This window comes from Oncorhynchus masou, chromosome 23 (assembly GCF_036934945.1).
Source record: "Oncorhynchus masou masou isolate Uvic2021 chromosome 23, UVic_Omas_1.1, whole genome shotgun sequence".
Taxonomy (NCBI): Eukaryota; Metazoa; Chordata; class Actinopteri; order Salmoniformes; family Salmonidae; genus Oncorhynchus; species Oncorhynchus masou.
The window spans coordinates 3515598-3539937 of NC_088234.1; the positions used below are offsets into that span (position 1 = coordinate 3515598).

The 24340-nt window shown below is 43.3% G+C and overlaps 1 pseudogene; it reads left to right on the top strand.

The window, feature by feature from the left end:
• LOC135511224 (atrial natriuretic peptide receptor 2-like) overlaps positions 1–24340 on the top strand; it is a 70275-nt pseudogene that overhangs the window by 15966 nt on the left and 29969 nt on the right.

A 24340-nucleotide genomic window follows, 5' to 3' on the forward strand; every position in this document is an offset into this window, starting at 1 on the left:
ATACAGTTTGTTAAAATTATTGAAAATGTAATACCCCTGAGTCAATACATATTATAATCACCTTTGGCAGTGATTACAGAGTCTTTCTGGTTAAGTCTCCAAGAGCTTTGCACACCTGGGTTGTACAATATTTTGCACTATTCTTTTTCAAATTCTTCAAGCTTTGTCAAAGTGTTTATTGATCATCGCTAGACAGCCATTTTCAAGTGTTGCCATAGATTTTCAAGTAGATTTAAGTCAAATCTCTAACTCAGCCACACAGGAACATTCACAGTCCTCTTGGTAGTGAAGATTTGGCCTTGTGTTTTATGTTACTGTCCTGCTGAAAGGTGAATTCATCTCCCAGTGTCTGGTGGAAAGCAGACTGAACCAGGTTTTCCTCTAGGATTTAGCTCTATGCCGTTCTTTTTATACCCCCCCAAAACTCCCTAGACTTTGCCGATGACAAGCATACCCATAACATGATGCAGCCACCACCATCATTGAAAATATGAAGAGTTTTACTCAGTGATATGTTGTGTTGGATTTGCCCCAAACATAACACTTTGTATTCAAGTTAATTTATTTGACACATTTTTTTGCAGTTTTACTTCAGTGCCTTATTGTAAACAGGATGCATGTAATATGTTTATTCTGTACTGGATTCCTTTTGTTCACTCTCTCATTTAAGTTAATATTGTGGAGTAACTACAATATTGTTGACACATCCTCAGTTTTTTCTATCACAGCCATTAAACTCTGTAACTGTTTGTTTTAGGGTCTTCAAAGTGGGTGAATACATATACACGCACTGCTTTCCTGTTTATTTATTTATTTAAATGTTTTGAAATAAGTTATTTTTGTCATTTCACTTTACAAATTTGTGTAACGGAATTCTTCGTCCTCACCTGACGAGGAGCATGAAATGTCGGACCAATGCGCAGCCTGATAAATGATAAATGATGATTTATTTTACTGAACACTTGACAATACAAAATAACAACTTGAAAATAAAGGAAAACCGAAACCGTTCTGTTAGGTAAAACACTAAAACAGAAAATAATCACCCACAAAACACAGGTGGGAAAATACTGCCTAAGTATGATTCTCAATCAGAGACAACGATCGACAGCTGCCTCTGATTGAGAACCATACCAGGCCAAACACATAAACACAACATAGAAAAAAGAACGTAGACTACCACATCCCAACTCACGCCCTGACCATACTAAAACAAAGACATAACAAAGGAACTAAGGTCAGAACGTGACAATTTGGACTATTTTGTGTATGTCCATTACATGAAATCCAAATTAAAATCAATTTAAATTACAGGTTATAATGCTACAAAATAGGAAAGACACAAAGGGGGATGAATACATTTGCAAGGCAGAAAGAAGAAATCTTAGAATCTTAGAATCTTAGAATATTAAAGGGTTCTTTGGCTAATAGGATAATATAGCTGTTCTACTATGGGGACAGACGAACAACCCTTCGGTACCCTTTTTTTCTAAGAGTGTAGTTATTTTGTTGCTTGACTTAGTCATTTCTGAATATTTATTTAATTTGATTAGTGATTCATTTAGTCTGTTCATTATTTATTTAAATGACCTGAACTCTCCAGTTAATGCCTTGTTAATTAAATAAAGATTAAATAAACAAATTAAAAATTAAAAATATGATGAAACTTACTTTTTAGATATTTTTTATAAAAGAAACATTGAATATATTTTAGTCAAATAGTAAAAGATATAATAAATAAATATGTAAAATATATAAAAGCAGGTCAGCTGGTTGTACTCTTTAAAACCATTACCTGGTGTTTTGTGGTGGAAAACAGACCGGGTTGAGCACAACACGTCAACCCTGATTCCCACAGATAGACAGGCTAGACATGTATTTAACAATTAACTTACATTTTTTTGTACACAACAAAGCTTCCATTTTTCTTGTCACAGGGGGATTCGTGGTTTATTTTTAAGATGAGACTGTCAACATGCTTCCCAGCCCAAACAGTTCGGAATAGTTCGGGAAAAAGTTTGTGACTTTTGTCGGCAAGGGTTCTTTGGACTGTTCAGGCACACAAAATATTTTCTCTAGGCAAGCCGAAGTCGTTAGCTGAAGTCTACACCCGCTCGTCGGCCATTGGTCAACGGTAGGGATTCTTCAAATAAGTGCCTGTTGTAAAATTGTGCGACTAAGATCTCCTCTGCAAAAACATGAAAATTAATGACAGACTTCTTGAGTTTATCATAGATTAATTCGGACTACTTTGTTTACTGGCTACTGCGTCTCAAAATGGACAAACAGTACAATTGCCATCTGATTTGCTGCCTCAAAACATGATAGACTGCCTGTCTGTCTCTCTGTCTGCAATACAGTTACAACAGACAACAACGTTTCTACCAACATGTCGATCATGTATTTTATGTACAACATGAGAGCTGCATGTAGGCTAATACCCCTCCTGAAAAAAGAACATGACATCGCACTTGTTGACCAGATCTTTCATGTACAACATGAATTTCCCTCAATGTCAATGAGGGGGAATTGGGAACACTGTGGAGTGGACAGCAGAGTGAGTAGGTAGAGTGGACAGCAGAGTGAGTAGGTAGAGTGGACAGCAGAGTGAGTAGGTAGAGTGGACAGCAGAGTGGACAGCAGAGTGAGTAGGTAGAGTGGACAGCAGAGTGAGTAGGTAGGTGGACAGCAGAGTGGACAGCAGAGTGAGTAGGTAGAGTGGACAGAGTGGACAGCAGAGTGAGTAGGTAGAGTGGACAGCAGAGTGAGTAGGTAGAGTGGACAGCAGAGTGAGTAGGTAGAGTAGAGTGGACAGCAGAGTGAGTAGGTAGAGTGGACAGCAGAGTGAGTAGGTAGAGTGGACAGCAGAGTGAGTAGGCAGAGTGGACAGCAGAGTGAGTAGGTAGAGTGGACAGCAGAGTGGACAGCAGAGTGAGTAGGTAGAGTGGACAGCAGAGTGGACAGCAGAGTGAGTAGGTAGAGTGGACAGCAGAGTGAGTAGGTAGAGTGGACAGCAGAGTGAGTAGGTAGAGTGGACAGCAGAGTGGACAGCAGAGTGAGTAGGTAGAGTGGACAGCAGAGTGAGTAGGTAGAGTGGACAGCAGAGTGAGTAGGTAGAGTGGACAGCAGAGTGAGTAGGTAGAGTGGACAGCAGAGTGGACACAGAGTGAGTACAGAGTGGACAGCAGAGTGAGTAGGTAGAGTGGACAGCAGAGTGAGTAGGCAGAGTGGACAGCAGAGTGAGTAGGTAGAGTGGACAGCGGAGTGGACAGCAGAGTGAGTAGGTAGAGTGGACAGCAGAGTGAGTAGGTAGAGTGGACAGCAGAGTGAGTAGGTAGAGTGGACAGCAGAGTGGACAGCAGAGTGAGTAGGTAGAGTAGAGTGGACAGCAGAGTGAGTAGGTAGAGTGGACAGCAGAGTGAGTAGGTAGAGTGGACAGCAGAGTGGACAGCAGAGTGAGTAGGTAGTGGACAGCGGAGTGAGTGGACAGCAGAGTGAGTAGGTAGAGTGGACAGCAGAGTGAGTAGGTAGAGTGGACAGCAGAGTGGACAGCAGAGTGAGTAGGTAGAGTGGACAGCAGAGTGAGTAGGTAGAGTGGACAGCAGAGTGGACAGCAGAGTGAGTAGGTAGAGTGGACAGCAGAGTGGACAGCAGAGTGAGTAGGTAGAGGTAGAGTGGACAGCAGAGTGAGTAGTAGAGTGGACAGCAGAGTGAGTAGGTAGAGTGGACAGCAGAGTGAGTAGGTAGAGTGGACAGCAGAGTGGACAGCAGAGTGAGTAGGTAGAGTGGACAGCGGAGTGGACAGCAGAGTGAGTAGGTAGAGTGGACAGCAGAGTGAGTAGGTAGAGTGGACAGCAGAGTGAGTAGGTAGAGTGGACAGCAGAGTGGACAGCAGAGTGAGTAGGTAGAGTGGACAGCAGAGTGAGTAGGTAGAGTGGACAGCAGAGTGAGTAGGCAGAGTGGGCAGAGTGAGTAGGTAGAGTGGACAGCAGAGTGGACAGCAGAGTGAGTAGGTAGAGTGGACAGCAGAGTGGACAGCAGAGTGAGTAGGTAGAGTGGACAGCAGAGTGGACAGCAGAGTGAGTAGGTAGAGTGGACAGCAGAGTGGAGAGTAGGTAGAGTGGACAGCAGAGTGAGTAGGTAGAGTGGACAGCAGAGTGAGTAGGTAGAGTGGACAGCAGAGTGGACAGCAGAGTGAGTAGGTAGAGTGGTAGCGGAGTGGACAGCAGAGTGAGTAGGTAGAGTGGACAGCAGAGTGAGTAGGTAGAGTGGACAGCAGAGTGGACAGCAGAGTGAGAGGTGAGTGGACAGCAGAGTGAGTAGGTAGAGTGGACAGCAGAGTGAGTAGGTAGAGTGGACAGCAGAGTGAGTAGGTCGAGTGGACAGCAGAGTGGACAGCACAGTGAGTAGGTAGAGTGGACAGCAGAGTGAGTAGGTAGAGTGGACAGCAGAGTGGACAGAGTGGACAGCAGAGTGAGTAGGTAGAGTGGACAGCAGAGTGGACAGCAGAGTGAGTAGGTAGAGTGGACAGCAGAGTGGACAGCAGAGTGAGTAGGTAGAGTGGACAGCAGAGTGAGTAGGTAGAGTGGACAGCAGAGTGAGTAGGTAGAGTGGACAGCAGAGTGGACAGCAGAGTGAGAGGTAGAGTGGACAGCGGAGTGGACAGCAGAGTGAGTAGGTAGAGTGGACAGCAGAGTGAGTAGGTAGAGTGGACAGCAGAGTGAGTAGGTAGAGTGGACAGCAGAGTGGACAGCAGAGTGAGGTAGAGTGGACAGCAGAGTGGAGCAGAGGTAGAGTGGACAGCAGTAGAGTGGACAGCAGAGTGGACAGCAGAGTGAGTAGGTAGAGTGGACAGCAGAGTGAGTAGGTAGAGTGGACAGCAGAGTGAGTAGGTAGAGTGGACAGCAGAGTGGACAGCAGAGTGAGTAGGTAGAGTGGACAGCGGAGTGGACAGCAGAGTGAGTAGGTAGAGTGGACAGCAGAGTGAGAGTAGAGTGGACAGCAGAGTGGACAGCAGAGTGAGTAGGTAGAGTGGACAGCAGAGTGGACAGCAGTGGACAGCAGAGTGAGTAGAGTAGAGTGGACAGCAGAGTGAGTAGGTAGAGTGGACAGCAGAGTGAGTAGGTAGAGTGGACAGCAGAGTGAGTAGGCAGAGAGTGGACAGCAGAGAGTAGAGTGGACAGCAGAGTGAGTAGGTAGAGTGGACAGCAGAGTGAGTAGGTAGAGTGGACAGCAGCAGAGTGGACAGCAGAGTGAGTAGGTAGAGTGGACAGCAGAGTGACAGCAGAGTGAGTAGGTAGAGTGGACAGCAGAGTGGACAGCAGAGTGAGAGTGGACAGCAGAGTGAGCAGGTAGGTGGACAGCAGAGTGGACAGCAGAGTGGACAGCAGAGTGAGTAGGTAGAGTGGACAGCAGAGTGAGTGGACAGCAGAGTGAGTAGGTAGAGTGGACAGCAGAGTGGACAGCAGAGTGAGTAGGTAGTAGAGTGGACAGCAGAGTGAGAGTGGACAGCAGAGTGAGTAGGTAGAGTGGACAGCAGAGTGAGTAGGTAGAGTGGACAGCAGAGTGGACAGCAGAGTGAGTAGGTAGAGTGGACAGCAGAGTGAGTAGGTAGAGTGGACAGCAGAGTGAGTAGGTAGAGTGGACAGCAGAGTGAGTAGGTAGAGTGGACAGCAGAGTGGACAGCAGAGTGAGTAGGTAGAGTGGACAGCAGAGTGGACAGCAGAGTGAGTAGGTAGAGTGGACAGCAGAGTGAGTAGGTAGAGTGGACAGCAGAGTGAGTAGGTAGAGTGGACAGCAGAGTGGACAGCAGAGTGAGTGTAGGTAGAGTGGACAGCAGAGTGGACAGCAGAGTGAGTAGGTAGAGTGGACAGCAGAGTGAGTAGGTAGAGTGGACAGCAGAGTGAGTAGGTAGAGTGGACAGCAGAGTGGACAGCAGAGTGAGTAGGTAGAGTGGACAGCAGAGTGAGTAGGTAGAGTGGACAGCAGAGTGAGTAGGTAGAGTGGACAGCAGAGTGAGTAGGTAGAGTGGACAGCAGAGTGGACAGCAGAGTGAGTAGGTAGAGTGGACAGCTGAGTGAGTAGGTAGGTGGACAGCAGAGTGTGGACAGCAGAGTGAGTAGGTAGAGTGGACAGCGGAGTGGACAGCAGAGTGAGTAGGTAGAGTGGACAGCAGAGTGAGTAGTGGACAGCAGAGTGAGTAGGTAGAGTGGACAGAGTGGACAGCAGAGTGAGTAGGTAGAGTGGACAGCGGAGTGGACAGCAGAGTGAGTAGGTAGAGTAGAGTGGACAGCAGAGTGAAGGTAGAGTGGACAGAGTGGACAGCAGAGTGAGTAGGTAGAGTGGACAGCAGAGTGAGTAGGTAGAGTGGACAGCAGAGTGAGTAGGTAGAGTGGACAGCAGAGTGAGTAGGTAGAGTGGACAGCTGAGTGAGTAGGTAGAGTGGACAGCAGAGTGAGAAGATAGAGTGGACAGCAGAGTGAGAAGGTAGAGTGGACAGCAGAGTGAGTAGGTAGAGTGGACAGCAGAGTGAGTAGGTAGAGTGGACAGCAGAGTGAGTAGGTAGAGTGGACAGCAGAGTGAGAAGGTAGAGTGGACAGCAGAGTGAGAAGGTAGAGTGGACAGCAGCTACGTAAAAAAAATCACCTACTATACTATTTATTTATTAATTTACTATAGTATTTATTAATTTACTATAGTATTTATTAATTTACTATAGTATTTATTTATTTACTATAGTATTTATTTATTTACTATAGTATTTATTTATTTACTACGGTATTTATTTATTAATTTACTATAGTATTTATTTATTTACTATAGTATTTATTAATTTACTATAGTATTTATTTATTAATTTACTATAGTATTTATTTATTTATTTACTATAGTATTTATTTATTTATTTACAACGGTATTTATTTATGTACTATAAAATTTATTTATTTATTTACTATAGTATTTATTTATTTATTTATTTATTTATTTACTATAGTATTTATTTATTTATTTATTTATTTATTTACTACGGTATTTATTTATTTACTCTAGTATTTATTTATTTATTTACTATAGTATTTATTTATTTATTTACTACGGTATTTATTTATTCATTATAGTATTTATTTATTTACTATAGTATTTATTTATTTACTATAGTATTTATTTATTTATTTATTTACTATAGTATTTATTTATTTACTATAGTATTTATTTTTTTATTTACCATAGTATTTATTTATTTACTATATTATTTATTTATTTACTACAGTATTTATTTATTTACAATATTATTTATTTATTTACACACACGTATTTATTTATTTATTTACTATAGTATTTATTTATTTACTATAGTATTGATTTATTTATTTACCATAGTATTTATTTATTTACTATATTATTTATTTATTTACTACAGTATTTATTTATTTACAATATTATTTATTTATTTACTATATTATTTATTTATTTACTACAGTATTCATTTATTTACAGTAGTATTATTCATTTATTTATTTACTGACTGTAGTATTTATTTATTTAATCTCTTGATCGAATTGAACATTCAGTAAAATCAAAAGCTGTTGTTTTCTTGTTTCAAATAACACTATTAAACTGAACTGAATACACACACACACACACACACGCACGCACGCACACACACACACACACACACACACACACACACACACACACACACACACACACACACACACACACACACACACACACACACACACACACACACACACACACACACACACACACACACACACACACACACAATACAGTTGAGGTTGTTGTGTTTACTCATCTCTTCTTCTTCAGTGGTTTAAATACCAGAAACAGAAGATGCTTTGGGATGAGAGCTGGATCATTGACTTCAGGCAGATTAAACATGGTACTGCTATACTATTCTATATCAGGCAGATTAAACATGGTACTACTATAATATATATCAGGCAGATTAAACATGGTACTGCTATAATATATATCAGGCAGATTAAACATGGTACTACTATACTATATCAGGCAGATTAAACATGGTACTACTATACTATATCAGGCAGATTAAACATGGTACTACTATACTATTCTATATCAGGCAGATTAAACATGGTACTACTATACTATATCAGGCAGATTAAACATGGTACTACTATACTATACTATATCAGGCAGATTAAACATGGTACTACTATACTATTCTATATCAGGCAGATTAAACATGGTACTGCTATACTATATATCAGGCAGATTAAACATGGTACTACTATACTATATCAGGCAGATTAAACATGGTACTACTATACTATTCTATATCAGGCAGATTAAACATGGTACTACTATACTATATCAGGCAGATTAAACATGGTACTACTATATATATATCAGGCAGATTAAACATGGTACTACTATATTCTATATCAGGCAGATTAAACATGGTACTACTACTACTATATCAGGCAGATTAAACATGGTACTACTATACTATATCAGGCAGATTAAACATGGTACTACTATATATATATCAGGCAGATTAAACATGGTACTACTATAATATATATCAGGCAGATTAAACATGGTACTACTATACTATATCAGGCAGATTAAACATGGTACTGCTATAATATATATCAGGCAGATTAAACATGGTACTACTATACTATTCTATATCAGGCAGATTAAACATGGTACTACTATAATATATATCAGGCAGATTAAACATGGTACTACTATAATATATATCAGGCAGATTAAACATGGTACTACTATTCTATATCAGGCAGATTAAACATGGTACTACTATACTATTCTATATCAGGCAGATTAAACATGGTACTACTATAATATATATCAGGCAGATTAAACATGGTACTGCTATAATATATATCAGGCAGATTAAACATGGTACTACTATACTATATATCAGGCAGATTAAACATGGTACTACTATACTATATATCAGGCAGATTAAACATGGTACTGCTATACTATATATCAGGCAGATTAAACATGGTACTGCTATACTATATATCAGGCAGATTAAACATGGTACTACTATACTATTCTATATCAGGCAGATTAAACATGGTACTGCTATACTATTCTATATCAGGCAGATTAAACATGGTACTACTATACTATATCAGGCAGATTAAACATATCTATAATATAGGCAGATTAAACATGGTACTACTATACTATTCTATATCAGGCAGATTAAACATGGTACTACTATAATATATATCAGGCAGATTAAACATGGTACTGCTATACTATTCTATATCAGGCAGATTAAACATGGTACTACTATACTATATCAGGCAGATTAAACATGGTACTGCTATAATATATATCAGGCAGATTAAACATGGTACTACTATACTATATATCAGGCAGATTAAACATGGTACTACTATACTATATCAGGCAGATTAAACATGGTACTACTATACTATACTATATATCAGGCAGATTAAACATGGTACTACTATACTATATCAGGCAGATTAAACATGGTACTGCTATACTATATATCAGGCAGATTAAACATGGTACTACTATACTATATATCAGGCAGATTAAACATGGTACTACTATACTATATATCAGGCAGATTAAACATGGTACTGCTATACTATATATCAGGCAGATTAAACTGGTACTACTATACTATTCTATATCAGGCAGATTAAACATGGTACTACTATACTATTCTATATCAGGCAGATTAAACATGGTACTGCTCCCTATACTAAACATGGTTACTATACTATATATCAGGCAGATTAAACATGGTACTGCTATACTATATATCAGGCAGATTAAACATGGTACTACTATACTATATATCAGGCAGATTAAACATGGTACTACTATACTATATCAGGCAGATTAAACATGGTACTACTATACTATTCTATATCAGGCAGATTAAACATGGTACTACTATACTATATCAGGCAGATTAAACATGGTACTACTATACTATATATCAGGCAGATTAAACATGGTACTGCTATACTATATATCAGGCAGATTAAACATGGTACTACTATACTATTCTATATGTGTCAAATAGATATTAAAACTCTTCTGTATTTTTCAATTTGTAATTTATGTTGATTATATTCTAACACTGCTAACCTCCCTCCCTCTCTCTCTCTCTCTCCTCCCTCAACTCTCTTTCTCTCCTCCCACCCATCCCTCCCCCTGTGCTCCTCTCTTCCCTCCCTTCCTTCCTTCATCTCTCTCTCTCTCTCTCTCTGGGACTCTCTCTCTCTCTCTCTCCCTCCCACTGGGACATAGTCTCTCTAACTCTCTCTCTCTCCCTAGTCCCCCTCTCTCTAACCCTCCCTCCTGGGACCCTCTCTCCCTCCCACTCCCTCCCTCCCTGAGTCTCTTCTCACTCACACACTGGGACATAGTGAGTCTGTCCTCCCTAACACTCACACTCTGGGACCCCTCTCTGTAACACTCTCCCCTGGGACATAGTTCTCTCTCTGTAACACTCACTCCCCCTGGGACTCTGAGTCTCTGTAACCTCCCTCCCACTGGGACTCTGAGTCTCTCTCTCTGTGAGTCTCTGTACCACTCCTCCCTCCTGGGACCCTGAGTCTCTCTAACACTCACCACTGGGACTCTAGTGAGTCTCCTGTCCCTCCACTCCCACCACTGGGACATAGTGAGTCTCCCCTAACACTCACACACTGGGACATAGTGAGTCTCTGTAACACTCACCACTGGGACATAGTGAGTCTCTGTAACACTCACACACTGGGACATAGTGAGTCTTTCTCTCTCCCTCCCACACTGGGACATAGTGAGTCTCTTAACCTCCCCACCAGACCAGGTAGCCAGGACTCACACACTGGGACAGTGATCCTGTCTGCCCCTATTCACACTGGGAACAGTGAGTTCTGTAACACTCAGCTGTGTCACTGGGACATAGTGAGTCTCCTGTACAACTGGGACAGGCTAACTCACTGGGACATAGTGAGTCAACTGTAACACTCACACACTGGGACATAGTGAGTCTCTGTAACACTCACACACTGGGACATAGTGAGTCTCTGTAAGACTCACACACCGGGATATAGTGAGTCTCTGTAACACTCACACACTGGGACATAGTGAGTCTCTGTAACACTCACACACTGGGACATAGTGAGTCTCTGTAACACTCACACACTGGGACATAGTGAGTCTCTGTAACACTCACACACTGGGACATAGTGAGTCTCTGTAACACTCACACACTGGGACATAGTGAGTCTCTGTAACACTCACACACTGGGACATAGTGAGTCTCTGTAACACTCACACACTGGGACATAGTGAGTCTCTGTAACACTCACACACTGGGACATAGTGAGTCTCTGTAACACTCACACACTGGGACATAGTGAGTCTCTGTAACACTCACACACTGGGACATAGTGAGTCTCTGTAACACTCACACACTGGGACATAGTGAGTCTCTGTAACACTCACACACTGGGACATAGTGAGTCTCTGTAACACTCACACACTGGGACATAGTGAGTCTCTGTAACACTCACACACTGGGACATAGTGAGTCTCTGTAACACTCACACACTGGGACATAGTGAGTCTCTGTAACACTCACACACTGGGACATAGTGAGTCTCTGTAACACTCACACACTGGGACATAGTGAGTCTCTGTAACACTCACACACTGGGACATAGTGAGTCTCTGTAACACTCACACACTGGGACATAGTGAGTCTCTGTAACACTCACACACTGGGACATAGTGAGTCTCTGTAACACTCACACACTGGGACATAGTGAGTCTCTGTAACACTCACACACTGGGACATAGTGAGTCTCTGTAACACTCACTGGGACATGAGTCTCTGTAACACACTGGGACATAGTGAGTCTCTGTAACACTCACACACTGGGACATAGTGAGTCTCTGTAACACTCACACACTGGGACATAGTGAGTCTCTGTAACACTCACACACTGGGACATAGTGAGTCTCTGTAACACTCACACACTGGGACATAGTGAGTCTCTGTAACACTCACACACTGGGACATAGTGAGTCTCTGTAACACTCACACACTGGGACATAGTGAGTCTCTGTAACACTCACACACTGGGACATAGTGAGTCTCTGTAACACTCACACACTGGGACATAGTGAGTCTCTGTAACACTCACACACTGGGACATAGTGAGTCTCTGTAACACTCACACACTGGGACATAGTGAGTCTCTGTAACACTCACACACTGGGACATAGTGAGTCTCTGTAACACTCACACACTGGGACATAGTGAGTCTCTGTAACACTCACACACTGGGACATATCGGTGAGTCTCTGTAACACTCACACACTGGGACATAGTGAGTCTCTGTAACACTCACACACTGGGACATAGTGAGTCTCTGTAACACTCACACACTGGGACATAGTGAGTCTCTGTAACACTCACAGTACTGGGACATAGTGAGTCTCTGTAACACTCACACACTGGGACATAGTGAGTCTTGTAACACTCACACACTGGGACATAGTGAGTCTCTGTAACACTCACACACTGGGACATAGTGAGTCTCTGTAACACTCACACACTGGGACATATTGAGTATCTGTAACACTATATTGGGACATAGTGAGTATCTGTAACACTCACACACTGGGACATAGTGAGTCTCTGTAACATTCACACACTGGGACATAGTGAGTCTCTGTAACACTGGTAGTATTGGATATATTGGACATAGTGAGTCTTGTAACATTGGTACACTTGGACATAGTGAGTCTCTGTAACACTCACAGTACTGGGACATATTGAGTCTCTGTAACACTATACACATTGGGACATATTGAGTCTTGTAACATCACACACTGGGACATAGTGAGTCTCTGTAACACTCACACACTGGGACATAGTATTGTATAACACTGGGACATAGTGAGTCTCTGTATCACTACACACTGGGACATAGTGAGTCTCTGTAACTTCATACACTGGGACATAGTGAGTCTCTGTAACACTCACACACTGGGACATAGTGAGTCCTGTAACACTATAGTACACACTGGGACATAGTGAGTCTCTGTAACATCACTACTGGGACATACCTGTGATCTCTGTAACACTACACACTGGGACATAGTGAGTCTCTGTAACACTATACATACTGGGACATAGTGAGTATCTGTAACACTCCACACTGGGACATAGTGAGTCTCTGTAACACTCACACCTGATAGTATACCTGAAATCCTACAGTACACCTGTTGATCCTATAGTATACCTGTTGATCCTATAGTATACCTGTTGATATATAGTAGTATTGTTTTGATCCTATAGTAGTATAATGTTGATCCTATAGTATACCTGTTGATCCTATAGTAGTACCTGTAAATATTAGTATACCTGTTGATATAGTAGTACCTGTAAATATATAGTAAATTTGTATATAATGTTGATTATAGTATATTGTTTATCCTATAGTATATATTGAGTATAGTATATGTTGGTCCTATAGTATACCTGTATCCTGTAGTATATTGGTGATCCTATATTGGTAGTATGGAATTGGTGGCCATTTGTATCAGTACCAATATTTAGTATTGTATATATTGGTAGTATTTGTGTATATTGGTAGTATTGTAAATATTGGTAGTATTTGTATATATTGGTAGTATTGTAAATATTGGTAGTATTTGTGTATATTGGTAGTATTGTAAATATTGGTAGTATTTGTATATATTGGTAGTATTGTATATATTGGTAGTATTTGTATATAGAGGTCAATAGGTAGTATTTGTATATATTGGGTAACAGGTAGTATGGGGATATTGGTAGTAATAGGTATTGGTAGTATTTAGTGTATATAGGTCAGTATGGTAGTATTGTATACAATATTGGTCAACAGGTAGGTTTGTATATATAGAGGTCAACAGGTAGGTATTGTACAATATTGGTAGTATTTGTGGGGATATAGAGGTGTATTGTATATGGGGACAGTATTTGTATATATTGGTAGTATTTGTATATACTGGTAGTATTGTATATATTGGTAGTATTTGTGTATATTGGTAGTATTTGTATATATTGGTCGTAGTGTATATATTGGTAGTATTTGTATATATTGGGTGTATTGTATATATTGGTAGTATTTGTATATATTGGTAGTATTGTAAATATTGGTAGTATTTGTATATATTGGTAGTATTGTATATATTGGTAGTATTTGTATCCTATAATCATTAGTAGTTCTTATATCTTGTATACCTGTTGATCCTATAGTATAGGGAACTGATCCTATAGTAACCTGTTAGTTCTCTGAGTATACCCTGTTAATAGGGAATCCTATAGTATACCTGTTGAGTTCTATAGTATACCTCTGTCCTATAGTAAACCTGTTGATCCTATAGTATACCTGTTAATCCTATAGTATACCTGTTGATCCTATAGTATACCTGTTGATCCTATAGTATACCTGTTGATCCTATAGTAAACCTGTTGATCCTATAGTATACCTGTTGATCCTATAGTATACCTGTTGATCCTATAGTATACCTGTTGATCCTATAATATACCTGTTGATCCTATAGTATACCTGTTGATCCTATAGTATACCTCTGATCCAATAGTATACCCCTGAACCTGTTAGTATCTGTTGATCCTATAGTATACCTGTTGATACTCTAGTATACCTGTTGATCCTATAGTATACCTGTTGATCCTATAGTATACCTGTTGATCCTATAGTATACCTGTTGATCCTATAGTATACCTGTTGATCCTATAGTAACTGGACCTGTAACCTGTTAGTATACCTCTGATCCTCTAACCTCTAGTGATGGAAGGACTGGCCACCCTAACCGGATTCAGACCAAGACCTTAACCTCTGTCCAAGACCATCAGAAGAGAGGTCAAGCAAGTCAGGTGGGGACAATAGAGGTCAACAGGTCAGGTGGGGACAATAGAGGTCAACAGGTCAGGTGGGGACAATAGAGGTCAACAGGTCAGGTGGGGACAATAGAGGTCAACAGGTCAGGTGGGGACAGTAGAGGTCAACAGGTCAGGTGGGGACAATAGAGGTCAACAGGTCAGGTGGGGACACTAGAGGTCAACAGGTCAGATGGGGACAGTAGAGGTCAACAGGTCAATAGGGGGACAGTAGAGGTCAACAGGTCAGGTGGGGACAATAGAGGTCAACAGGTCAGGTGGGGACAGTAGAGGTCAACAGGTCAGATGGGGACAGTAGAGGTCAACAGGTCAGATGGGGACAGTATTAGTATAACTGGTGGAATGTTATGTATTAAAATAAAGCAAAGTACTTGAGATCTATAATTTATATAATAATATGGGTGGACTAGCAAGCTCTCATTTTATATTATCTAACCTCTGACCAATAGGGAACTGGACCACCCTAACCTGTTAGTTCTCTGACCTCTAACCTCTGTCTAATAGGGAACTGGACCACCCTAACCTGTTAGTTCTCTGACCTCTAACCTCTGTCCAAGAGGGAACTGGACCACCCTAACCTGTTAGTTCTCTGACCTCTAACCTCTGTCCAATAGGGAACTGGACCACCCTAACCTGTTAGTTCTCTGACCTCTAACCTCTGTCCAATAGGGAACTGGACCACCCTAACCTGTTAGTTCTCTGACCTCTAACCTCTGTCTAATAGGGAACTGGACCACCCTAACCTGTTAGTTCTCTGACCTCTAACCTCTGTCTAATAGGGAACTGGACCACCCTAACCTGTTAGTTCTCTGACCTCTAACCTCTGTCTAATAGGGAACTGGACCACCCTAACCTGTTAGTTCTCTGACCTCTAACCTCTGTCTAATAGGGAACTGGACCACCCTAACCTGTTAGTTCTCTGACCTCTAACCTCTGTCCAATAGGGAACTGGACCACCCTAACCTGTTAGTTCTCTGACCTCTAACCTCTGTCCAATAGGGAACTGGACCACATCCTAACCTGTGTAAGTTCTTTGGGGGCTGTGTGGAGATTCTTTAACGTAGCCATCATCACAGAGTACTGTCCTAAAGGAAGCCTGAATGATGTCCTGATGAACGATGAGATACCTCTCAACTGGGGATTCAGGTACACACACACACACACACACACACACACACACACACACACACACACACACACACACACACACACTTCTCAACTGGGGATTCAGGTACTGTACACACACACACACACACACACACACACAAACACCCACACACACACACACACCTCTCAACTGGGGATTCAAGTGGATGTCCTAACCCCTGACCTCTTGTGTGGGGTTTCCCTAACCTTTACTCCAGACCCTTGACCCCTGACATCTAACCCTTGACCTCATTGTGTTTGTATTGCAGGGTCTCGTTTGCTACAGACATAGCCAGAGGGATGTCCTACGTCTAACCCTTGACCTCATTGCGTGAGCCTGGTTCCTCTCTAGGTTTTTCTTCCTTTCTAGGGAGTTTTTCCTAGCCACCGTGCTTCTACACCTGCATTGCTTGCTGTTTGGGGTTTTAGGCTGGGTTTCTGTACAGCACTTTGAGACATCAGCTGATGTAAGGGCTTTATAAATACATTTGATTTGATTTGCAGGTTCTCCTTTGCCACAGATATAGCCAGAGGAATGTCCTACCTCTAACCCTTGACCTCACTGTGTGTTGCAGGTTCTCCTTTGCCACAGATATAGCCCGGGGAATGTCCTACCTCTGACCCTTGACCTCACTGTGTGTTGCAGGTTCTCCTTTGCCACAGATATAGCCCGGGGAATGTCCTACCTCTAACCCTTGACCTCACTGTGTGTTGCAGGTTCTCCTTTGCCACAGATATAGCCCGAGGAATGTCCTACCTCTGACCCTTGACCTCACTGTGTGTTGCAGGTTCTCCTTTGCCACAGATTTAGCCCGAGAGAATGTCCTACCTCTGACCCTTGACCTCACTGTGTGTTGCAGGTTCTCCTTTGCCACAGATATAGCCAGGGGAATGTCCTACCTCTGACCCTTGACCTCACTGTGTGTTGCAGGTTCTCCTTTGCCACAGATATAGCCAGAGGGAATGTCCTACCAGATTTCTGACCCTTGACCTCACTGTGTGTTGCAGGTTCTCCTTTGCCACAGATATAGCCCGAGGAATGTCCTACCTCTGACCCTTGACCTCACTCTGTGTTGCAGGTTCTCCTTTGCTACAGATATAGCCCGGGAATGTCCTACCTCTGCCCCTTGACCTCACTGTGTGTTGCAGGTTCTCCTTTGCCACAGATAAAGCCCGAGGAATGTCTTACCTCTGACCCTTGACCTCACTGTGTGTAGCAGGTTCTCCTTTGCCACAGATATAGCCCGAGGAATGTCCTACCTCTGACCCTTGACCTCACTGTGTGTTGTAGGTTCTACTTTGCCACAGATATAGCCCGAGGAATGTCCTACCTCTGACCCTTAACCTCACTGTGTGTTGCAGGTTCTCCTTTGCCACAGATATAGCCCGAGGAATGTCCTACCTCTGACCCTTGACCTCACTGTGTATTGCAGGTTCTCCTTTGCCACAGATATAGCCCGAGGAATGTCCTACCTCTGACCCTTGACCTCACTGTGTGTTGCAGGTTCTCCTTTGCCACAGATATAGCCCGAGGAATGTCCTACCCTTGACCTCACTGACCCAGATATGACCTCACTGTGTATTGCAGGTTCTCCTTTGCCACAGATATAGCCCGAGGAATGTCCTACCTCTGACCCTTGACCTCACTGTGTGTTGCAGGTTCTCCTTTGCCACAGATATAGCCCGGGGAATGTCCTACCTCCACCAACACAGGATCTGTCATGGCCGCCTCAAATCACTCAACTGTGTTCTGGATGACCGCTGGGTCTGCAAGATCACTGGTAACCTTTAACCCCTGACCTGTAATAATCCCTAGCCTGTACACTGTAAAACCTGCCCGCCTGGTCTGCAAGATCACTGGTAACCTTTAACCCCTGACCTGTAATAATCCCTAGCCTGTACACTGTAAAACCTGCCCGCCTGGTCTGCAAGATCACTGGTAACCTTTAACCCCTGACCTTTATCCTATAATCAATGGCCTCACCTCTGACTTTTAACCTAGCCAGGCCTGGGTTCAAATACTATTTGAATTAATTTCAAACATTTTACCGGTTTTCGATTGAGCTAGACTGGCTTTAATGACCAACATTATAGTCACAAAACTGTAACTCCCACCATCTAATTGTCACAAAACTACAACTCCCACCATCTGATAGTCACAAAACTACAACTCCCACCATCTGATAGTCACAAAACTACAACTCCCACCATCTGATAGTCACACAACTACAACTCCCATCATCTGATAGTCACAAAACTACAACGCCCACCATCTGTTCGTCACAAAACTACAACTACATCCATCTGATCGTCACAAAACTACTACTCCCACCATCTGATAGTCACAAAACTACAACTCCCACCATCTATCACTCCAGGCAAGGTAGAGCAAATGCTGGTCTGAACCTCTTTCCAGATTACTGTCTGACCATCTATCGAAGGGAGGATGCAGCGGAACCCCTGTCATCCTATCAGATGAGACTGAGAGAGGTGTACACGCCTCCTGAGTGCCAGACATCCAACCAGGAACCGACCCTGCCCGGGGACGTCTTCAGGTGACACACACACAAACACACACCCGCACACACACCCACACACACGCACCCACACACACGCACCCACACACACGCACCCACACACACACACACGCACCCACACACACGCACCCACACACACGCACCCACACACACGCACCCACACACACACGCACACCACACACACACGCACCCACACATACAAACATATGGACCTAACCACACACACTTTCACTTTAAGTATCTATGAACTTGTATATCTCTTTCCAGCTACTCTATAATTCTGTTGGAGATAGCCACTCGCAGTGACCCTGTCCCGGTAGGTGGATGTTGGAGGAGGAATGTGTGGATGTGTATGTATACTGTTTAAGTGGCATGCTGGTGTGTGTTTGTGTGTGTTTGTGTTTGTGTGTGTGTGTGTGTGTGTGTACTGTTTAAGGGGCATGTAGGTGTGTGTTTGTGTGTGTGTGTTTGTACTATTTAAGGCGCATGTAGGTGTGTGTTTATGTGTGTGTGTTTGTGTGTGTATGTGTGTGTACTGTTTAAGGGGCATGTAGGTGTGTGTTTATGTGTGTGTGTTTGTACTGTTTAAGGGGCATGTAGGTGTGTGTTTATGTGTGTGTGTTTGTGTTTCTGTTCCAGTTGCAAACCAGGCAACCATGTATAATACCAGCTGACAACATTCACCCTCCGTTCACCCTCCATTCACCCACCATTCACCCTCCATTCACACTCCATTCACCATCCATTCACCCACCATTCACCCTCCATTCACCCTCCATTCACCCCCCATTTACCATCCATTCACCCTCCATTCACCCTCCATTCACCATCCATTCACCCTCCATTCACCCTCCATTCACCATACATTCACCCTCCATTCACCCTCCATTCACCATCCATTCACCCTCCATTCACCCTCCATTCACCCTCCATTCACCCTCCATTCACCATCCATTCACCCTCCATTCACCCTCCATTCACCCTCCATTCACCCTCCATTCACCATCCATTCACCCTCCATTCACCCTCCATTCACCCTCCATTCACCCCCATTCACCCTCCATTCACCCTCCATTCACCCTCCATTCACCCTCCATTCACCCTCCATTCACCCTCCATTCATACACAGTTCCTTTCTATGAACCATTAGTTAGATGTATTTTCACCATCTCTTTCCCTCCCACCCCTAACTTCCTCCCTTCCCCCTCTCCCTCTCCCCCTCCCTCCCTCTCCCCTCCCCCTCTCCCTCCCCTTCCCTTCCCCTTCCCCCACTCCCCCTCCCTCCCTCCCCACCTCTCTTTCCCTCCCCCTCTCCCTCTCCCTCTCCCTCTCCCTCTCCCTCTCCCTCTCCCTCCCCAGGTGGAGGACAGTTCTCTCGAGAGTGCTTGGTGCCCCCCACTCCCAGAACTAATCTCCGGCAAGGCCGACAACACCTGTCCCTGTCCCGCAGAGTACGTCGAGGTACGGAGGGGAAGGGTGTGTGTTGTGTGTCCTGCAGAATACATGGAAGTACGGAGGTTTATTCCCCGAGTGTCTGATATAGACGACTGTGTGAGTTGTGTGTGTTGTGTGTCCCCTCCGTGTTGCCGTAGCTCATCAGAAGGTGCCGGTCTCATAACCCAGTCCACCGGCCCACCTTCGAGCAGATCAGGAAGTTCGTCTATCGGATCAACCCCAATAAAGTTAGCCCTGTGGACATGATGATGAACCTGGTACGACCTAGAGGCGACGTCACAGCAACGTTTACACAACTTTAAAACGACCTTCACACAATGTTACAAAGACGTTCGCACAACCCAGTAGCAACCTTTTCAAAAGTTATCAGAAACTCACAACAATGTTAAAACAAACTAACCCCAATCTCAACCATGAAACAACCCTTTCAGCCTGTGTGTGTGTGTGTGTGTGTGTGTGTGTGTGTGTGTGTGTGTGTGTGTGTGTGTGTGTGTGTGTGTGTGTGTGTGTAGATGGAGAAATACAGTAAGCACCTGGAGGTCCTGGTAGCAGAGAGGACCCAGGATTTGATGCATGAGAAACAGAAGACTGACCGACTGCTCTACAGTACGGACGCCATCTTGGATCTAATCTGTTATTATTCCCCATTGAGCGGAAGCCATTTTGGGGAGAGTTTTTTCCTCTGTTGCACATTGATAGTGTGGTTGTGCCAGTGAAACAAATGTGCCTCTATCTGTGTGTGTGTGTGTGTGTGTGTGTGTGTGTGTGTGTGTGTGTGTGTGTGTGTGTGTGTGTGTGTGTGTGTGTGTGTGTGTGTGTGTGTGTGCAGGTATGCTCCCGAAGCAGGTAGCTGACGATCTGAGGCAGGGGAAACCATTGCAGGCCCAGAGTTATGTGAGCGCTACTGTCTTCTTCAGGTGAGAGAGATAATGAAGGAAGGGAGGGGACAGACAGACAGACAGAGGCTAGAATTGAGGACCGAGGCTAGCTCTAAATCTAATCCTAATTCTATGCCTAACTCTAAATCTAACCCTAACTGTATCTCTAATCCTAACTCTAAATCTAACCCTAACTCTATCTCTAATGCTAACTCTAAATCTAACCCTATCTCTAAACCTAACTCTAAATCTAACCCTAACTCTATCTCTAATGCTAACTCTAAATCTAACCCTATCTCTAAACCTAACTCTATCTCTAATCCTAACTCTATCTAACTCTAATCCTAACTCTATCTAACTCTAATCCTAACTCTAATCCTAACTCTAATCCTAACTCTAATCCTAACTCTAATCCCAAATCTATCTAACTCTAATCCTAACTCTATCTAACTCTAATCCTAACTCTAATCCTATATCTAATCCTAACTCTATCTAACTCTAATCCTAACTCTATCTAACTCTAATCCTAACTCTATCTAACTCTAATCCTAACTCTATCTAACTCTAATCCTAACTCTATCTAAATCTAATCCTAACTCTAATCCTAACTCTAATCCCAAATCTATCTAACTCTAATCCTAACTCTATCTAAATCCAATCCTAACTCTAATCCTAACTCTATCTAACTCTAATCCTAACTCTATCTAAATCTAACCCTAACTCTATCTCTAATCCTAACTCTAAATCTAACCCTAACTCTATCTCTAATCCTAACTCTAAATCTAACCCTAACTCTATCTCTAATCCTAACTCTATCTAAATCTAATTCTATCTAAATCTAATTCTATCTCTAATCCTAACTCTATCTAAATCTATCTAACTCTAATCCTAAATCTAATCCTAACTCTAATCCTAACTCTATCTAACTCTAATCCTAACTCTAATCCTAACTCTAATCCTAACTCTATCTAAATCTAATCCTAACTCTAATCCTAACTCTAATCCCAAATCTAATCCTAACTCTAATCCTAAATCTAATCCTAACTCTAATCCTAAATCTAATCCTAACTCTAATCCTAACTCTAATCCTAACTCTCAGTCTAACTCTTACCTTTACCAATGATTCTCTCTATACTGTGTGTAGTAACATAGCAGGGTTCACCCACCTCTCCAGCACCAGTACTCAGTGTGTGTGTGTGTGTGTAGTGACATCGTAGGGTTCACCCACCTCTCCAGCACCAGTACTCAGTGTGTGTGTGTGTGTGTGTGTAGTGACATCGTAGGGTTCACCCACCTCTCCAGCACCAGTACTCAGTGTGTGTGTGTGTGTGTGTAGTGGCATTGTAGGGTTCACCCACCTCTCCAGCACCAGTACTCAGTGTGTGTGTGTGTGTGTGTAGTGACATCGTAGGGTTCACCCACCTCTCCAGCACCAGCACTCAGTGTGTGTGTGTGTGTAGTGACATCGTAGGGTTCACCCACCTCTCCAGCGCCAGTACTCAGTGTGTGTGTGTGTGTGTGTGTAGTGACATCGTAGGGTTCACCCACCTCTCCAGCACCAGTACTCAGTGTGTGTGTGTGTGTGTGTGTGTAGTGACATCGTAGGGTTCACCCACCTCTCCAGCACCAGCACTCCTTACCAAGTGGTCGACTTCCTCAATAAGCTCTACACGACTTTTGATGACATCATCGACAACTATGACGTGTACAAGGTGGAGACCATAGGGGATGCCTGTGAGTATATCACCGTGGTTACAGTAAAACTCCCAGTATATCTGTGTGATGTTAATGTGGGATACCCAGGGAGGACGGGATCTAGCATGCAGATGACTGAATAACAATGTGTGTGTGTGTAGACATGGTGGTGTCTGGGATACCCAGGGAGGATGGGATCCAGCATGCAGATGACTGAATAACAATGTGTGTGTGTGTAGACATGGTGGTGTCTGGGATACCCAGGGAGAATGGGATCTAGCATGCAGATGACTGAATAACAATGTGTGTGTGTGTAGACATGGTGGTGTCTGGGATACCCAGGGAGAATGGGATCTAGCATGCAGATGACTGAATAACAATGTGTGTGTGTGTAGACATGGTGGTGTCTGGGATACCCAGGAGAATGGGATCCAGCACGCAGCAGAGATCTCCAGCATGGCTCTGGACCTGGTCGGTGTGTGTCGGACCTTCAGGATACCACACAAACCCAACACACAACTACAGATACGGGCTGGGATACACTCAGGTAACACACACACACACACACACACACAAACCCAACACACAACTACAGATACGGGCTGGGATACACTCAGGTAACACACACACATACACACACACACACACACAAACCCAACACACAACTACAGATACGGGCTGGGATACACTCAGGTAACACACACACACACACACACACACACACACACACAAACCCAACACACAACTACAGATACGGGCTGGGATACACTCAGGTAACACACACACACACACACACACACAAACCCAACACACAACTACAGATACGGGCTGGGATACACTCAGGTAAACACACACACACACACACAAACCCAACACACAACTACAGATACGGGCTGGGATACACTCAGGTAACACACACACACACACACAAACCCAACACACAACTACAGATACGGGCTGGGATACACTCAGGTAACACACACACACACACAAACCCAACACACAACTACAGATACGGGCTGGGATACACTCAGGTAACACACACACACACACACACAAACCCAACACACAACTACAGATACGGGCTGGGATACACACAGGTAACACACACACACACACACACACACACACACACACACACACACACACACACACAACTACAGATACGGGCTGGGATACACTCAGGTAACACACACACACACAGGATTGCATGCACAAACACACACCCACCCTCTTGCCCCCCTTCCCTCCCTGCAGGTCCAGTGGTAGCCGGTGTGGTCGGGACCAAGATGCCTCGCTACTGTCTGTTTGGAGACACGGTCAACACCTCCTCTAGGATGGAGTCCACCAGCGAGGGTAATCATGCTAAGGAAGTGTTCCCACAGGGAACATAGGATCTTTATGGCAGTGAGAGTTGATGCTAACGCTAAGGAAGTACTTCCACAGGAACAATACGGTCTCAGAGATAGTTTATTTAAGCAATAAGGCAAAAGTGGGTGTGGTATATGACCAATATGGAGTGCCTGGATACAGCCCTTAGTCGTGGTATATTGGCGATATACCACAAACCCCCGAGGTGCCTTATTGCCATTATAAACTGGTTACCAACGTAATTAGAGCAGTAAAAATACATGTTTTGCCATACCCGTGGTATACGGTCT